We start from the raw sequence: 19339 nt of genomic DNA, 5'->3' as shown, positions 1-19339 counted from the left end.
ACAAGGAAAAAAATGTATTTTCTCAACTAAAGAAGTTCTGGACTGTCTTTTTATGTTGAACAAGCAATCTGACTTATTAGAGTTAAACATTTTGCAGAAAATAATTTGGTGTTCCCTGGTTAATCAGACATCCACATCTATTTCAGTAACAGCAGTTTGGAATAGCATGCTATTTCAGTGATCTCTTTTTTATCATTTACTCTCTCTATAGGGTTATTTCCTGATCCATTTATTTTTAACCTTGGACACTCAAATCCTTTAGGGTAAACTTACAAGGAATCCAAAGACGGGTATAAGGTCAGTCCAAGTTTATATAAATCCTACTTGAAACTTCAAAACTTCCTGGTTAAATGAATTTTTTAATATTAAGACCATGAAGAGATTTTAATAATCCAGATAAGGAAAAAAACAGAATAAATTTCAAATTCTTTGCCTTTTCACTCATTTATTAAATTAATTTTCTTGAATTTTCTTGGCTTCAGTTTTTTATGAGCTGGAGAATCTGTCAATGTCAGATTGTGCTAGTTATTATAGTTTTTGAGCCTCTAGATTTTAAGGCAAAGTTTAATAAATAAAAATTGTAATTAAAAGAGGTTTACACTGATTTATATCTTGTAAAAATTTTTTTTTGCAGTGTTTCATTTGGTATTAATTTATTGGACAGTGTCCTTTTAAATATTGATGATGCTCTATCTGTTCTAGAAACAAATGCAATTACAGAGTTTCAATCTTCACACTCTTCTTCTGGGCTTATACTGGTATACTAACTTAATTACCTTAATGAAGTTACTCTTGATTTACACTGCTTTACCTGAGCTACAAATCCGTTGTATGGACTGCAAGCATATACATGGAAGTTTGGGGCATTTACCTACAGTAAAGTGGGTGGCATACATGCATGAAATTATTTCCATTTTTAAACTATAAAAAAAAAATCATAATTTTCCTGTTGTTTCCCATGAAGCTTTTAATAAATCTTTCTTGTGTTGTATAGTTATACAATACATCCTTGAGCTGTACAAACCAGTCTATGCCAACTTCTACTTCCACCTGGTTTAAAACCAGAACTCCTGTCAGCTTCAGTGGGAGGAATCACTTTCCTGGAGAAGATCACCCTCTTTTTAAACTGTTGGAGGGAAACAAAGAAGATGCTTTGAAGAAAAGTCCATTCTAGTAGCTTAATATTTGTTACTTTTTAGATTCCTTTTCAAAAAGAGTGAAAGAGGCATGGGCAGCTGTATCGATGAGAAGATTCTTTTCCATCAAGGCTTGAGTACAATGTCTTTGAAAGATCCTTTTTTAGAAATGCTAGCATTTGAAAAGGACAAACAAGGAAACAAACCTCAAAGGGGATGACAATAGTATATGGAGAGGAAGTGGGTGGGTTTAAAGGATCTGAGAAGCAAAGCTCCTTATAAAGGCACTGAACAGATTTAAGGTTTTATTTAGTGACAAAAGAAGTTATGGAATGAGGTATAATTTTCCCACAGGATTTTTGTCTTTCGATGTTTTTGAAACACAAATTTTCAAAAAAAGGAGTAGTTTGTGATTTGGTAGGTTGGAAATTTGAGTAGAAGAGTGTATCCATTTATTATAGGGAGGAGTACTATGCCACCATTATTCTGATGTATGTAGAAGGAATCGAACATTCATTGGGAAAACTATTAGAAAGTTAAAAAAAACCCATGTATTATTCCCCAGTAATTCTTCCCCATTTATTATAAATGAATTCTCTGTACATTAAAAAGATCTAGTCTTGACTCAGTTTTAGTCTACACCTGCTATTAGTATTGTCCTAGAACTCTATGAATCTGGAAGCAAACGGCAGCAGCGAAAAATGCCTATACCAAAAATGCGTATACTCTCTATTCAGAGTGGGCATTGACCACAAAAATTAAATAGCCTGGACTTAAGGTCCCTGCAGAGGATGGTCCACGTTAGAGCACTTCTAGAACTGTAATTTGCCTGGTAAAAACCCCAGACTATTAATCATTATTTTTATGGGAGGCAAAGAAAGGAGTGAAGGAAAATTCCTCCTTGCTCTTAAATTAGAAGCAAAGTATTATTAATCTATGTGTCCTAAGTAGGCCATTCATATTGAAAACCTTTTTTTTTTTTTTTTAGGTGAATGCTCTTTAACTATTGCAGCAATCCCAAAGCTGTTTCATCCTCCTGAGATGTGAATTTCACTTTGTGGTCCAGGTGCACAACAATGTGAAGCCAATACTCACTCGTCTTTTCTACATAGCTTATATCATGGCATATACTTCCATGTAAGTGTACCTTCAAAAGCACATGAATTTTTTGTAATAGTTTGCTTCCAGTTATCTACACTACTCCTCCTATATGTCAGTGAAATGGGAAAGATAGGGCACATGGTCAGAAATCTCACCTTTAGGACATTTTAAGTAGCAGATGAAATCCCACATCTCTATGTTCAATCACTTTAAAACTTAAGACGACTTAGACAGGGATAGATCTGTGCTCAGATTTACAGTATGATTATTCATATATTTTTTGTTATGACTTCAATGGGGAAAAATGTTCTAGCAAAAGCTCAAAGCTATAGGCTGTTCCACTCCTATCCTTCCTTACATTAAGCCTACACGTCAGGTTACACACTCAAAACTACAGGTACAAGATAGCTGAAAAGCCTTTTCTCAAATATAAGCATAATTCTACATAGAATTTGTAATCACAATTTGTTATCAAAAGCATGCTCAAGTCCATGCTTGTGATCCAGTACAGAAGAAGATTCATTGTTCCAGGCCTGAAGCTTGCTTGGTGAATGGTTGTGGGGAATGGGAAGGAAAGTCAAAACAATCAAAAAGAGCACTAAGTTCACTTGAAACAACATGTTACTTTGTTGATTTGTTGGAAACGATTTAAAAAAAAAACATTTAATTGTAAAGGCATGTCAAAAGACAGGGAGAGGACAAAAAAAGTAACAAAAAAGAATTATAAAAAACTATTAAAATATCAGGATGGGGAAGGCTGATGAAAAGACTGCGTGACAAGTCGTGGAAGTTGGAGACAGTACTGATCACAACATGCAGAAAAGTGAAACACATTCTAGAGGAAATATTGGCAGGATCTGCTGATACCACTGCTCAGGCTTCTCTGCCAATTTCTCTCTTTGGAGGACTTGTTAAAAAAACAACAAATAAACCAAAAAAAAACCAAAAAAAAAAAAAAAAAACCAAAAACACCTGAAATAATAAAGAGGAAAACTCTAAATACCATCCTGAGTTTTGAAGTTTATATTAAAACCTTAAATTGTGTGACTCTATTCCTAAGCTTTCTTTTACTGACAAAATATCATCATCTGGTTTAGTACTTTGTAGCAGAGCCTTTAACCTACCAGTTCCTTGGGGTAATCAAATCAGTACAAAGGGAATGGAAACTCAAGTGTCAGGCAGTCACACGTCTTTACCTCCTTTCCACCTGCCGAAGGAAGCCCACACCCTCTTGAATTTGTATAGTGAAAAAAAAGGGAAGCTGGAGGGAATTTGCCCTACAGGTGCTAATGCCTTCTGTGTTGCTATTACTCCATCAGACTGCCCTCATTATCAGCTAGAGGCTAGTTCAGCCTCTCCAGAATTTTTATGAAGTCCTGCAGACTGAAAGCATGCCAGTGCTTTTTACCAGTGCTTCTGATTTTGCATCAGTACAATCACATTAGAAGAAAAACTCATGGGAGAATCAAATCCCATAAATGAAATAGAAAATCCCTTTGGATGATTAGTTCAGACCAATGTTAAAAGAATATTTTGTGTGCATGTCAGGTTCTTTGCCAGTCTCAAAGTAGTCATTTGGATTCACTTCATTATAGGCACTGCAGTACCTTAGGAGAGAAAGAGAGAAATAGAGCGTGAGACAGAGTAATAATAACCCTTGAACAATGAAGTCTTTCTCCTAGCAGAACTTCAAATAACTCAGGCAACTATCTTTTAATCAAATATACAAGCAGCAGTGTAACTGACTTCAGCAGAGCTAGCATCCATGAGGAGAAAAAAAGAAGCTCAGAGGAACTTAAAGGAGGAGATTCTAGATAAAATGAAGGGAGCACTATGTCATGGACTTAGACTTACATAAAAGCATGAATACCAACTTGACAGCAAAATAAACACATGCTCTAAAGATGGTCTGATCTTTCCTTTTTGAGTCAACAGGACTTTCCCTACTGACTGCAGCAGGAGAGAAAACAGGCTGCTACTCTCCCTCCTGCTTCTTTCTAGCAGTCTGGCTCTTGTTCCCTACTTTTCCACTTTGATTTTCTGGCATGTGTTCTCTGTCCACATTATCCTGCAGGGTTCTGCTGCTTCAACTTCTCTATTTTAAATTTTCCTCTCTTGGTTGTGTTTTTTCATTTGCTCTTTTTCTGACAAGGATATTTTAATTAACCAAAATAAACTCTGCTTACTAGGAGCAGGTAAATCTTAATGACACTCAAAGGACAAAGCCAGTTTATAAAAGTTTTTAGCAGACTTTAAACTCCTAACATACTTGTGTGAATTCCCAGTTGTCTGTCCTATGCTGAGTGGGTGAAATACTTATTAATTGGCTTTACCACTGGGGTTTTTTCCAGATATGAATTCTTATATAGAACTTCAGGTTCTAATCCCAATTCAGTAGAATTATTTACTAGTGCTGAGTTTCGAGAGTATAAATAGTAAGGATGATTCAAGTGTATCATATGTCTCCATTAAAATGTTGCTTCAGTTGCAAAAAAATAAAATCCTGTGAAAGCATAGATTTTTTTTCAGATATATTGTTTATAATTAATTTCACTTCAAAATTTAATCAGTATTTCTAGAAATCAGAGAAAGTTTTTCAAATGGTTAATGATTTTTTTCTTGGCTAATAAGAGACTTCAGTAAATATTTTATTAACTTTTTATGGAACCATTGAATAACATATCATGACAGTTTTCAGGAAAATGATAATTATCCCAATCTGAAATTATTTTAATGAAAACAATGTGAAGCTTGCTGTAAATATTTAATTTTCCCTTCCAGTATCTTGAATGAACAATTTAATTGACTTAGCTAAAGCTTTTCCCATTCTTTAACCTAGACATATACTTACATACCTTATGTAATTAGGGTGCTGTAGGCAGTTACTTCATATTTTTTGTTTGCTTGTGTTTGGTTTGGTTTTGTTTTGTTTTTGTTTGTTTTGTTGTTGTTGTTGTTGTTGTTGTTGTTGTTTAATTAAACTTGCATCCTCATCTCAGCAGTCAGATTCTTCTACCATTAGCCATCTCAAAAAGTTACATGATCCAGTCCAAACTAGCATTCTAGTCTTCTCTGGTGGATGGAGAAAGAGAGCTCCTTCCAAAGATAAGGTGTTAGTGACTGCTGAGATTAATTGCTCTCAGAAGCTGCTGTGTTTTGTTGTGTCAAGGAAAAAGAAATAGGCTGGAGTCTTAAAGGATGGACAGGAGTGCACTGGGGGGATTAGACACCTGTAAAATACTAATGATGGCTTCATTTCTGCTACTCCTTTCAATTTTGTTGGCTATGCCTTCTGAAATCAAGGAAGCATCCCACAGCAAGAAATCCAAACAGTCAATATTGACCTCTATGTGACAGCTTACTACTTTTAATTCTTTCACCGTTGATCAACTTTCTTTGATAATTCCTGAGGGCTTTTCCTTCTTCTTTCACCCTTCTTATCAACAGCTGTTCTGGTTCTGTATTAGCTTAATTCAACTGAACTTATGAAAGAACTTAATTTTTAACTCTATTTTATTCCTTAATGCCTCCTAAAGCAGGAGAGGATACATGTTTCTGCTAAGAAGTGACTAAGAACTGATTGTCCTTTCTTAAAATATTTTAAATTCTTGTTTATAAAAAACAAAAAAAAAGAAGAATTCACTGTGAACAGATTTATTTCCTCCTTCGATACTCAAGAGGTCACATTCTCCACATTCTATTTTACAAGTGGTGAGCCAATTTGCTACTTGTTTTCAAACTGCACCAATAGGTGGCACTAGAAATTTCCTTTGTTTTTTATTTTTTTTCCTCATGAAAAGAACGGTGGCAAGAGATTTGTCTTTTTTTTCAGTTCAGTACAGCACCAAAAGAAAATAAGATCTTACAGGGCCTGGAGAGAAGCAAGATAGCATTCAGGCATGGCCTGCAGCTCTTTCTTACAACTATTTGATCTTTGAGATGTAAAGGTAGTATTGCCTAATGAACTTGTAATTCTCTTTTTATACCACATATCCCTATTTACTGCAGAAACTTAGATAGAATGGGGACTTGGGCTGTATTTCCTACTGGCATAAAACCAGCAAAATTTGAATGGCTGAAACAAAATTCTTCTGCCTATTGACTGAGTGGTTTTGGTAATTAAAGCTGTCTTCTGTGGTATGATGCAGCACGTCTTGACAGTATGTCAATTCATTTGTTTTCTGGTAAATTTACTAGGGACTTCTGTAATATTTTTCCAACTGGAAGTTTTTTAATTGACTTCATAAACCTATGAATACTCATAAAAATATTAATGGAACATTGATGACACTTTTTTTTTTTTTGTGACGTCTTTGAGAATTTATCCAAAAAATTCTTTACAGCACATGCAGTAAAGAGAAGTGAAAATTGGAATGATTAGGTAAGGTTCTTTAGATTTCTAAACTTTCCAAAGAACACCTGAACATAGCCAAATCATTCCTGTAAATGGGAATCCAATTCCTGCCTCCAGAAGCATTTCATAATGATTACCTAAGATGTCCAACACATATGTAACTATTTTAGTTTAGCATGGAATAAACACAGATTTTTATTGTTATTTTGCAGAAGTTGAATTTTCAGTTTTCTCTAGGCTTGGACTATGAGATGCATATCACATTTTGGTTGTCTTTTCTTAAAATGTGTTGTAAGGATACATGTTCTTATACTACCCACATGGTGTCATGTTTACTTTTTCACTCAGTGAACTTCTTTTAAATACATAATGACTCTGAAGTGCACACATTAAAGTAAGTTGGTAATTTTCTTAAATAAATATTTCTTCCTACATCTATGTCTTCTCTGTCATTAACTACTTGTTAGTTTTGCTTAGTCATATAATGAGAATGCTGTATTTAAAATATGCATAATACAGTACCTAAAAATATTTTCTGTGGTGTTCTTGTCATCGCCATAAGATTTCTCCAGTCTGCTTTGTTATCCTCTTTGTAGAGAAAATTATCAATAATGAGCAGGAACTGAAGATTTTACAGACATTTGAATAGGTAAATGGTATTCAGGGATTTTGGGAAAACGTCATTCCATCCACAGTTCTTTCCAACCAGCGCTCACACTATGGCCAAGTAGCTCAGGTATCTGAGGTCCACCAGGTGATATAAACGACATTAGCAGGTCCAGAATCACACAACACAGATCTCAAAAGGACTTGAGAACCATCTCCATTGAGAAGCAGGTGGACTTCACATTTACAGCAAGGAAAGAGGAGAAAAGAAAAGGAACTTCACATTTCATTCAGCCTCAGTTTTATTAAATTGTGGATGGATAGCTCTGCAGCTATGTTTTGCTCCGTCCACTCATACATTTCTTCCTGTGGACAATTTCCCACAGATCTTTCTAGCCCTTAAGCTATCTAAACAGGCCTTTTATCAAAATTGAGTCCAACACCCTTTCACTCTAGGTTTAAGGCAAAGTAAATCACTCATATCAAGTCATTAATGCACATATGCAGGTATCAATAAGAATTGGGAAAAAGCATTATTTAGAAAAAGGTGAGCAGTCTCACACATACATACCCTATTTTTATATGTTTTTGCTCCCTTACTTTGGAACTAGAAGTATTTTAGTAGCTATAAAGATGCAGACATAAGCATATATATGTCATATTTCTAACTTTATTTATACTTGTGAAATGTATAGTTTTACCTCAAGCCAAACATAAAGAAGAGTGATTATTGCTGAAAACAATTCATAATTCTACACTCAAAACCAGGAACTGAATGGAAACTGGAGAAATTATCTGAGAATAGAAAAGATCAAAATGCAAATTATTGGGGGCTCAATACCTTCATCTTCCACTTAAAGTCCTGGGAGTGGGTGGGAGAAATCTTGAGAGAGATAACTCCTTTCATGACCAGGCTCAAGATGAATTAGTGCAATATACTCACTGTCATGTCTAATTGCTTAATTGACTACCTCTAGGTACTATATGGCTGGCTTTATCACAGAAAAATCATTCTGATTTGTTTGATGCATTGTATGTTATAAGGAAGCATGCATGAGGTTATTAATGTCTGCATAGCTGTGACATTTTCCAAGGGCACAGATAATGCATTTCATCACATGCAGTACTAGCCAGTTATTACTAGTATGCTAAATTTTTTTTTAATTAATTTTACTTTTTATTGTATTTTTTCCTCACATTGCCAGCTTGGCATGTAAGAGCAGCAGTATGAACAGTGACTATGGTCTAAAGAAATCTACTTTAAATGTTACAGAACTTTAGTTGGAACAGAGCAGTTGAAAATATTGGCTATAATATAAAGGCAGAATATAACAATTCCATTTATTGCTAATTTATTATAGCAATTGAGTTGTTAATTGTCCTCTTTGGCTCATAAATGTCAAGGTCTATCTATAAGAGTTCAAGTGGCTGGGCCACGGGCTCTAAATAAATGTAGCTCTGTCACATAAAAAATAAATGTGTTTAGTGAAAATCATTTTTTTCCTCATCTTCTCCCTAATATTCTGGATTTCCTCGTGAATTAAGGTGGATTGTTTAAAAATACAAATTTTAAAATATAGTGCAGTGGTCTTGACACTAAAGAAGTTTGCCTTAAAATTCAGATGAATGAAAGACATCTTGATGGAGCAATTAAAAGTTATGTTTGACTTTTCCAATAAAGGGCTAATAACTTTATTTAAACAGTTTAAATGTTTAATAGAAACCATTCTGTGATTCTATGATTCTACAACATGTTTTTCACTGTTTTTTCTATTCTAGTGAAGTCAATTTTATTTCATATAAGTTTGAAAGACAGAACTGCCTTAAAATCATCTCAGATAAGCACAACACAGTTTACACATGACAGCAACTCTTTCATTTTATTTTTTTCTTCTTCAGGGCCTCCATCTCATAGGTTTTCAACATGGTAGTGCTGCCTACCGCCTTTCTCTCAGCTGAAGGTGCACTTAAATTGTTCTGGCTGGTGGAAACACACAAGACTCAGCCCATGAAATTGTGACTGTTGAAGTAACACTTGCAGATATGTTAAAATCTAAGAAATGTTTCCATCTGATGATGCTTTTCATGTGAACTACCTGACATGTCAGATTATCTCAGACAAAGGACATGCTTAGTCAAAAGATTTATATGTTCATGTCATGGTAAAAGACTCATCCCCATCTCTTCCTAAAAACACAACAGAGCTGTTTACCACATAAGTATTTTGGTAATTTATGAAGTCTGCTTAGGAGAAAGATGCTTGCAGCTAATTCAAATATACTGAGAGAGTGGTATTGTACAGAATGTTTTTACACTTATCAGGAGACTGTCACTTTACAATCTGTTGATGTATCAGTAATAATCTTTGAATGAGAGAAAAGGATGGATTAAAACTACTGGTAAAAAAGTTTTCAGGACTAAGCTTTCAGATTTCATCTGGAAAATCTGCTTTCATTTTGTTTTTGAACTTGTCTGGCAATACTTGACACACTGAAATTTCTCCAAGTGATTTGAGACAGAGTCTTGGAGGACAATGAAAGAATTCTGGGTTTAATTACTTTTTTTACCACAGGACAAAAAATAGAAAAAAATCCAGTTTGCTTGCCACTGAGCTTTATTTTCAGTCCTTTTTGTTTAAATCAATGTCATAAAACTTATGGAGAAAAGACGATAAGGGTCTCTGAATGCCCAAAATTCTAAGGGTAGTGTCTAGAATAACTACAGCTCTAAATCTATACAACTAAATCTCAACTGCAAACATGCAGATAAATTGAGTGATCTGGTACATTGAGGTGGAATTGAGGATGCTTTCCCATTTCAAGGGAGATTATAATGAAAGCTCTGAAGTAGTCTTGGTCAAAGTGGCTCTTCCTTGATCTACCACATTAGGAATAATGCCAGTGCTGGCAGCCCCTTTGGTTTATGCTGAGCTGGGCATGAATATTAACAGGACTGTGAGGCCTTTGAGATTAAAGTCTGGGGGTTTAGTTTTCTTTTGTTTTTTCTCTCTTTTCTTTCTCTGCCCAGCAATTGTCTGTGCATGCCAACAAGGTGTTTATCAGGAAAAAAATCAAGTAGACTAGATTCAAATGCTTATTGCTCATCCGTTCTTCTTCCAAGAAGATTACACCCTCACATTATTGCTGAGGTATAAATCTGTTCTTTCTTGTTCCCACCAAGATCTCTTCAACGAGAACCATGAGAAAAAATATTCAGCTGCCGGAAAAATTGGAAGAAAATTGTTCTGTCAAAGTTTTGAGAACTGGAATTATTTTCAAAAACACTGAAAGCACATTATCTTTCATTTGTTCCCTAAGGCAAGTGTATTAAATACATCTAATTTATCAGACTAAGTAGGTCCCAGTTAGCACCAAGTTATTTGTCACATACAATTCTGCTATGACCGCCAGAGAGCTGGGGTGATTCAGATGCATGTGGAGGGTTCACACAAGTCTCTGTATCTTAATAGCCCATGTTATGGGCTCTCAGATGAATTCCTTTTGAGAACCATGGCAGGGAATGAGGCAATCCCAAATGAAAAGATAAATTGATGTTATATGCTATTAACACATGAAACAGGTAAGATAGATTACCAAATATTTTTTTTTTCTTTTTTCCTTCTCTTTTAACTTTCTCATTTTATACTTCCCTTGTAATTTCTGCATGGAAATGACTTTTTTTGTTTCCACCATAAATGTGAGGGGACTCTAAGGTACTTTATCAATGCTTGCAGGTACTAACATTATAATAGCATCTATGCTAGTACAGATTTCATTAGCCTGAATTCTTCAAAAAGTGACAGGAAGTCCAGAAGCCTTGCAACCTCGTACCTTTCCCACTACTTGTGGCAATAAATTCTGTTAATTCAAAACCCTGGAGTCTCCCAAAAAATCATACTACTCACATTTCATACAGGGAGAGTAGAAGGGAGGAAAAAATGTCTTTGACTCAGATCAGCTGGATTTTGCTTCATTTAAAATATTTCAGTCTTTTTATCTGTTGTCATAATAGTCTGCTAGTCTTGTCTTCAGAAAGAAAACACTTATGTCAATGAGATTTAGTCCCTTAAGATATCCAGCCAGCTGGCTGCTTTTGAGACTTAGTACCTTGTCCAGACCAGCAGGCAACATTTTTAAGCCAAAATCAACAGAATCAGGATGCATGAAATAGCTTAAGTTTTTATCCTATTTTTCCCATATTTTATTCCAAACTTCAGGTAAAAATAAGAATAATGAAAAGCTATACACATTAAGACTGTCATTCCTGTGTATCAATAATCACAAAATGAAAGCTAATAATTTAATGAATTTCTAATTGCAGGTAGAAAACATGAGGTCTAAATAATGACACATTGATTTTACATAGGTACAATAAGTTCTGGAAACATTGCATTATGAGGAAAACTTTATGTAGTGGGGCCCTATGGGGAAGACTTAGGCATTATTGCAGAGTGGAGGCCTGGAGACTTTTTTGGGTTTTGATTCTGTCATTCCAGAAATCCTGAAATCTCCATGAGTATGAAAGGTCTATAGAACAGCAATGACCAGGTAAAGGTGAGTGAGCTATTTGTTTATTCTTTGTAATTAGAGATTAAGAATTTAGGAGATTTCAGACCAGAAAACGAAAGCAAAAAAAAGGAGAGAGATAATAAAAGTATCTCTACCCAGTATCTATACCAGATATTCTAGTATTATTTCTATGAAATAGGTGATGGATGTTAACCTGACAGTTAAAAACAACTCTTTTAAAACTGCCATTGTTATTCTTGTAAGAGTTAAGCAACCCAAGGAACTCACACATAATATGTAGCAGAGTTTTCAATACAATCATGAAATCAGATTGTTCTTTTATAAGACTCAAAATTGCACAAAAATGAAACCAATCTCTCTTTCTGTACCAGGATATCAGCTGGTGACCAGCTGGTGTCAGGACAAAAGTTCTCAATTGTCAAGGGCAAGGAATAGCTTTAATTTAGCTAAATGTTCTTTTACCTTGTAACAGTATGACAGTAGAATAGGGTTTCTTTGTTCAGTGTTTCCTAATGACACCCAGATAATTTTTGTGTTACTCACACTTTATAACTTTCAATCTCTATCAGCTCACCTGAGATCTGAATGCCAAACTGCATTCTCCTCTGATAAGAAATTCAGCATCTTCACTGGATAATGTAGCTCCTAACCAGATGGAATCTATCAAGAGGATGGCAGGCTTATACTGCCTGGCTAAGTACAGCTCATGAGTTTGCATGCAGAGGCATAAACCAGCAGATTAGGAGCAAGGCTGGAGAGCATTTGCTCTATCCTGAGCATCACTGAGACTCAACTGCAGGCCTGACGTTCTCCAATGATGAGATAAAAAGTCATTGCCAATTTCCTCTAAAAGTTACTCCTTCAGCTCCCCCCTTCTTTTACTTTCTCAAAGCATAATTTAATTGTTTAGTGGCCATAAGATTTGGATGTGTTGCCCCTAGGACACCAAAGATTCACAAACCCTGGTCATTATCTATGCAAAAAGTAAGTTGCAAGTGACAATTACAATTCAGAACATTTTCTCAAAGATGGATTGATTGCAGTAAAAAAAAAGAAAAGAAAAAAAAAGAAAAGAAATGAGTTGTATTATTCTCTCTGATTTGAAGGAAAGACAAGATCACAATAGACTTTATTTCAGTCAGTGTGATAGGTGGGAAGAGAGTTACCTACTATTGTTCCTTATTTCTTGAAGTTTAAGGAGAGAGAAAAATGGATTGTTGCAAAGATCTGATAATGAATGTCCAATGAATCTGTCTTCAAGGAATATCAAGGGGCTCTGAACTGCTGGCCTACTTTTAGATGTAGAGTTATAAGCATTTCAAATTTTCTATCATTATTTACATTATTATTATAAAAATAATTCTTATTAAATTATCATAATTATTAATAATGGGTTAATGCTTGTCACATTAAAATTAGAGCTATCAGTATTTAGTGTTCAGAGGTAATATAAAGATAAAGATTTTATTATTTAGCTCATTCAAATATTTACAGGTATTGTTCAAGTAAAAAGCATAATTACAGAATTGTGTTTCCAGATTTGAAAAATAAAAGTGAAATGAAGCATAGATCTTAGGACTCACCTTTTAATGGACATTGAAAAAACCACTTTGTTCTTGAGGGTTCCTGGGAAAGCACTGCTGTTTCAAGCTGCAGGACTATATTCCTTTCTAACTGTAGTGAACTGATATACACTTCAGTTGAGCAGGGAAGTCAGGCACTGAATTAATATTTTATCTATTCCTGTGTTCTGGGAAAAGAAAAAGGTTTCTTCTGCCCTAGAGAAAACAGTAGAACTCAACCATGAATAAAAAGCAAAGAAAAAGAATGGTTATTAGAATTAAGATTTCTTCATACTCAGATATCAAGAATAAGGCAGGTCACAATGAGACAGCTGTATAGAAACTCTTGCATGGTTCAGACTTCAGGCGGCTGCTTCACACATGGCAGAAGCATGAAACTTTTGCAACATGTCTTCTGTCATGTGATTTAACTACATTGCAGATTGCAGCTTAGGACAGCAATACCTACCATACTTCTAGTGATATACAAAGATGTTTGCTCAGTTATATCAGCAAATAACACTCTACAATGAAGACAAACATCAGGAATTCCCTGACCATGTAAGATTTATGTGCCATTTCAGTTGTTATGACTAACCTTAAACACAAGATATAATTGGCCCATTGCCACATTAGTTTCTCTCTAGTATCCTGAGCTGTTTAAAAAACCATATGATTTCTCCTATAGAAAACTTGTTTCATTTGGAAATTTAATGCTCCTGTTCTCTCTTTTCTCCTCTCTGATTCAGGTGTTTTATTCTACTGCACATCACTAATGGGAAAAACTGTCACAACTGAAGAAGGATTTGCAGAAACTAGCTGATCATTAAGTAGGTTGGTAATGTTTTCCATTTCACTTTCTTTCCTCCAAAGTCTTAGTGTTTTTAAGGCACAACACAACAGAGTTAATTAGACAGTCAAAATTTTACTCAAATCCTATTTAAAAGTCTCAGAACTTTTTTTTTTTGGTTGTCTTTCACCTGCTTTGAGAAGAGGCTGTTAGCTTGTGGTGGAATGGAAAGGCCAAGAAACCACATCCTTAGGAGAGACCCAGCTAGAGGAGGGCAAATGGACATCAGGAGGACTTTTGTTTAGTTACTTCTCCAATGGACATCAAAAGTGTGCTATTGAAGTATAGTTCGTTGTCTGTATAATATCAGGCTTTTCTTCACAAGAAAGAAACTCTAGAAGAAGAATTCAACAGTTCCATATTTGAAAATGTCATGGACTACTATTCTTGAAATTGCTGCCTCATTGACAGGCTCATTGTATAAAGTACCTTTATTCAACATCTGTTGCTTTAAAAAACTTGGTTGAAAATAAACAAAACAGGACAAGCAAAAGATGAGTCAAAATTTTTCCACTGCACTTTTCCACAGGCATCATATTTGATCAATGATAGGAAACACATCAAAAAATTGAGTTCAGGTACAACAGAGACAGTGTTTCACATGCGGTTTGGGCAGCATTTGATTTATAATAACTACTGATGGATTCCTACTTCTAAGCAGAAGTTGATGGCAGGATCTGAAAAGTGAAGCCATCATTCTTGCTCAGCTGTGGCACAGACAACAATCCTCATTCTTTCTCAGTGGGAGAAATTTTAATTGCAGTCCTCCTCAAATCAAGTTTCTTATATTTTTTAGATTACCCAGGTAGGGACAGCAGTTCATGGCATTACTCATTCCTTGGCTGCTGAAGATGATCTCCAGTTCCTCAGACTGCATTGTTATGATTAATACACATGTGAAGCTCTTACATCATTACTGTGGATGCATATGTAGAGAACACAGAACCACAACCTGTGATTACCTTTTGCACCATAGTAATTTAGTTTGAGGGGATTTTGCTTTTTTAAGGGAGAATTTAATTAAAACCCTTGCTAGTCTTCAGAGAATAAGAATCCTTATTTCTTGTCTTTAACAATAAGGGCAAGTTTTCTCTGTTGGTACATACATTTCTAGCACTGGAAAATCCTGATTATCCATGCCGGTGGGCTAAACAAAGAATAAGGCAATCACAGAAAATTCAAACCTAAAAAGACTCAAATTGAGATCAGGTGTCTAGACCACCAACAATATTAGATAGCTAAGAAGAAGTATAGCCTAATGTTTTTGCGTCACTGCTATGAAAATATTTTTTAAACTGATAATGGTTTTACATACCCATAAAAATGGTATCAATTTTCACTGAAATGCAGCCTCAGATAAACCTGGGTGTAAAAGTTATAGCAAAAGATGTGTAATGCATAAATTGTACATTTGACTTCAATTTAAAGTACTATTTAATTTGTTTTCCCCAATGATTTTAACCATGCAATTGATTAATGCCAGTGGCATTGTAGAAAATTGGAAGTAGAATAGCTTCAAATGTAAGGTGTGGTTACTGCATTACCCTACTTAGCTAAGCAGCAAATAGGAAGCTTGGTTAGGTAGAAATCTTGATTTGCCATGTTTTTATTGCTATTTTCTTGTTATTTAAAATTTGGCTACATTTGATAACATTGAAATGCATTCAGCTCTCTAAGCTTCAAAAAAGGCTTCCCCTGTCACATATTGGGAACTTACTTTTCAAACCTTTCATTTCCTTCCATTTTGGAACTGGGTTTAACCTAGAATTTGAATTTTTAACTTTTAAGAATATTTAGCAAAGAAGTCCTTGATGTCTCACACTGCTAGTGGGTCTGTTTAACATATCAAGGATCTCTTAGGATCTCAAAATGACACCACAACGCTTCTAATTACAGACCTACCAAAAAACTGGTCACCTGGTGAATTATTGAAGAGTCTTAAATTTATTTTCCCTTGACTAGCTGTCCAAAGAAATGTTTAAACAATGTTCAAGACTCATCCTTTGCTTGTCCTGTTTTGTTTATTTTCAACCAAGTTTTTTAAAGCAACAGATGTTGAATAAAGGTACTTTATACAATGGGCCAGTCAATGAGGCAGCTATTTCAAGAATGGTAACCCATCTCCCTTTTCCATATGAACAAATTCAAATCCATTTCTCTGTTCTGAGCAGAAAGTGGCATAAAGAGAGTGGAAGCTAGGATAGCTAGGAATGGAAGCTAGGGTAGGACATGCAGATAGTTCTTATGCTTAAGTGCTGTATTAAATAGAATTCAATATTATTTTGACAAAAATGAAGAGAACAGAAAAACCCATAGAAATGGCAATCAGACAATAAAGACAAATGTTCACCATCCGAAAAAATTCATGTTTCTTCCCTCCATTCTCTCATCATAGAATTAATTTCTTGTAGTTTAACAAGAAGAATTGCAAATAACCCTTTCTAAGTATCCCCTTTACTAGAGTTTAGAAAACTTCTTATTTTCCTGATCTGTGGAAGATTTTCTCTAGGCTAGATTTTCTCTAGATTGGACATATTGCTCTGGTTTTGATTTTGTTTTGTTTTGGGTTTTTTTTGTTTTGTTTTGGTTTTGGTTTGTTTGTTTGTTTTTTTGGGGTTTTTTTTGTTTGGTTGGTTTTTGGTTTGGGTTTTTTTTGTTGTTGTTGTTTTTTAAAAATTTTTACTAAAAAGTATTTATCTCTAGGTTCTGTTTGGATGTTAATCACTTTAGTGAGCATGCAAAACATCAAGCCTCATGGATTACAAGGAGAGAACAATGCCTAGGCATCTGGATTCAGAGAGATGGCCCCTTGCTCAGCTCTGTCATTACTGAGATCTAAAAATGAGAAACTTTATCACAAACATTTACATTAGTAAAGACTAGATGGCTGCTCTTCTGGGGTGCTTAAGACTGTGACCCACAATTCAGGAATCTAAATTTTATTTATGTGCTATTTTAGAAACTGATGGTTCTTTTTTCATTGTAAAAGTGCTACTCATCATTTTAAACACCCATCAGAGCCAATAGGAACATGATACAAGCTTGCTCTGCCATTGCCAAGCACAAGTCATCAGCGATGTGTTCAAATGTCTTCTGAACTCAGTTTTTATTTTTATTATCCTTTCCCTGGTTATCATTATTACCCTGATTTGTCTGGTTCCCATGACAAAATTCTTGGCACCTAAGATTAAGTCTGTATGGCATTATAAACCCAAGTGTATCTTGTGTCTTTTTATGTGTATCTTTTATCTATCTTTTTAATGTGTAACACATAATAGCATCTCTAGGATAATACAAGTGGCAGTTTCACCACTGACTACCTTCCAGATGGAATATAAAACAACTTGACTAAACAAGGAATTTTTTTATTATTGAGGCAGCTTCTTTATTCTCTGTATGGAGATTGTCATCTCAAGAACTCTAACACCCATTGGTACTTTCTGATAGTTTTTAGGGGGTTATCTTAGGGAGCTGATAAAGTCACTAAAAAAACCTGTCCTCCCTTAACAGCTCCAAACTCTAATACTTTAAACTGTGGTTTTTGGTTTTGGCTTGAGATTTTTGGGTTTTTTTGGTTTGGTTTTTTGTTTGCTTTTTTAATTAAAAACTCATCAGATTTACAAGCTGCATTTCAGATTTCTCATTAGCAGCCACAAAGGGGCACAGCAGCCGGCACACTTTGCAACACTAAAAGAAACTTCCTTGATGTCCTCAAAGGAAGCACCTTTTCAGAAGCTCTAACCCTGCACCTCTGCCCTACAAGATTCTGAAGCTGAAGAAGAGCAGTTACGAATCACAAGAAGATATCTGTGGTATCATTAAGTATCATCTGGAAAGCTCATTCAACCCTATACCTTAATGCTAGAGTACTTCTGCAGAAATGTTTCAGGCATACTTTTGATCAAACCCAGGCCAGCACTGGCTCTGAGGCTGGTCTGAGGAACATGGATATGAAGTCCAGATCATTCCTTGACCTCATGTGAATTTGCTTCATATTCTATCAATTTGACCATGCAGGGACTGAAAAGTGTACATCTTCAAAAGACATTATTATCCAGTTAAGGTTGCTCAGGAAACCCATCATCTTTGGTACTACATATTTTCTCTAGAGGCTGGACTTTTAATTTTTTTTCCTTTTTGCTTGGTTTCTCTCAGCAAAAATTCTCTGGACCAAGAAATATTTGCTTCAGGGAATGCCTCTTTAAAGGTATATGCAGCTAAATATTCTCTCTTACTCATATTCCCTGCTAGGCATTCCTCTGTTCATTTTTTCTAACTAAAGGATATCACATATATATATAATGAAAAGTTCAGTGATTAGAATATTTCCTAGGGAGGCACAGGAGATGGGTTGAGATCCATTCTTTCTCTCCCTAATGGACATAAGAAGTCACATTTCCTTTTCCTCTTTTTTTTTTTCCTTTTCTCAGAATAATGTTCTAAATAAAGTATATCTGCAATATGGTAGTACATTTATTATATCTCTTTGCACTGTCTCACTTTTCTGAGTACTTGTTAGGCAAAAAGCAGCATGTAGCAAGCTGGTAGAGCTCTCATATAGAATGGGTGAAACCTGACTATCTATTATGGTTTCTTCCCCATATTCTGTTTTTATGATACACCCATTTCAACAACCGTTTAGCCATTTTCCTTACATTAAATTATTGAAACATTCTTACTAACAAATTAAACAAATAAGCTTTCTATTCATTCATAAACCAGTGTGCGACCACAACTGAATTTCTTAGGTAACGTGAAGTATTTTCTATCTCTTTTTTTTCTGCTTTCTTTGCTGGTTATAACCAGCTCCTTATAAACACATACACACACACACACACACACACACACATATATATATGTATGAAGTATACTACCAGATTTGTAATGGCATTAACTGCTTAATAAAACAGAATAATGTGGGTTGGCATGTAAGGCAATTATATGATTACCTGTGTGTATGGTACATAGAAACAAATAATAAACAAAAATTTAAACTAAATTGCTGTCAAAAAGCATCATCTGTTTGAGAGAATTTCTGTAAAGTATGACTCTCACACTAATTTTCGTGTGATAAAGAAAATAATTTTCCTTGAGTTCCTTCTGCTGAACTGCAAATTTTCCAATACACTGGCCTAAGTTTGAATAAAAGAATAAAACAAATAACAGTTGATATGCACAGTGCTGTACTATAATAATCCAAT

At 34.9% G+C, this 19339-nt stretch overlaps 1 long non-coding RNA gene across 3 annotated transcripts in view; it reads left to right on the top strand.

Annotated features, from left to right (window-relative positions):
• The window catches only part of LOC127059382 (uncharacterized), a 37675-nt gene extending 18663 nt beyond the window's left edge, over window positions 1-19012 (top strand). For 2 of the 3 annotated variants that reach the window (XR_007777115.1, XR_007777116.1), the window contains exons 2-4: window positions 2125-2273; window positions 14038-14122; window positions 16842-19012. This is a non-coding gene — a long non-coding RNA (uncharacterized LOC127059382). Of the gene's footprint in view, window positions 1-211; window positions 298-2124; window positions 2274-14037; window positions 14123-16841 lie in introns of all 3 variants that reach the window. The other variant, XR_007777114.1, reaches the window with a different exon arrangement.
• Window positions 19013-19339: the final 327 nt, after the last annotated feature.

The sequence above is a fragment of the Serinus canaria genome, chromosome 3, assembly GCF_022539315.1.
Source record: "Serinus canaria isolate serCan28SL12 chromosome 3, serCan2020, whole genome shotgun sequence".
Classification (NCBI taxonomy): Eukaryota; Metazoa; Chordata; class Aves; order Passeriformes; family Fringillidae; genus Serinus; species Serinus canaria.
Note: the sequence above shows the minus strand (reverse complement) of the source record. Positions and strands in the feature narration are given on the sequence as shown.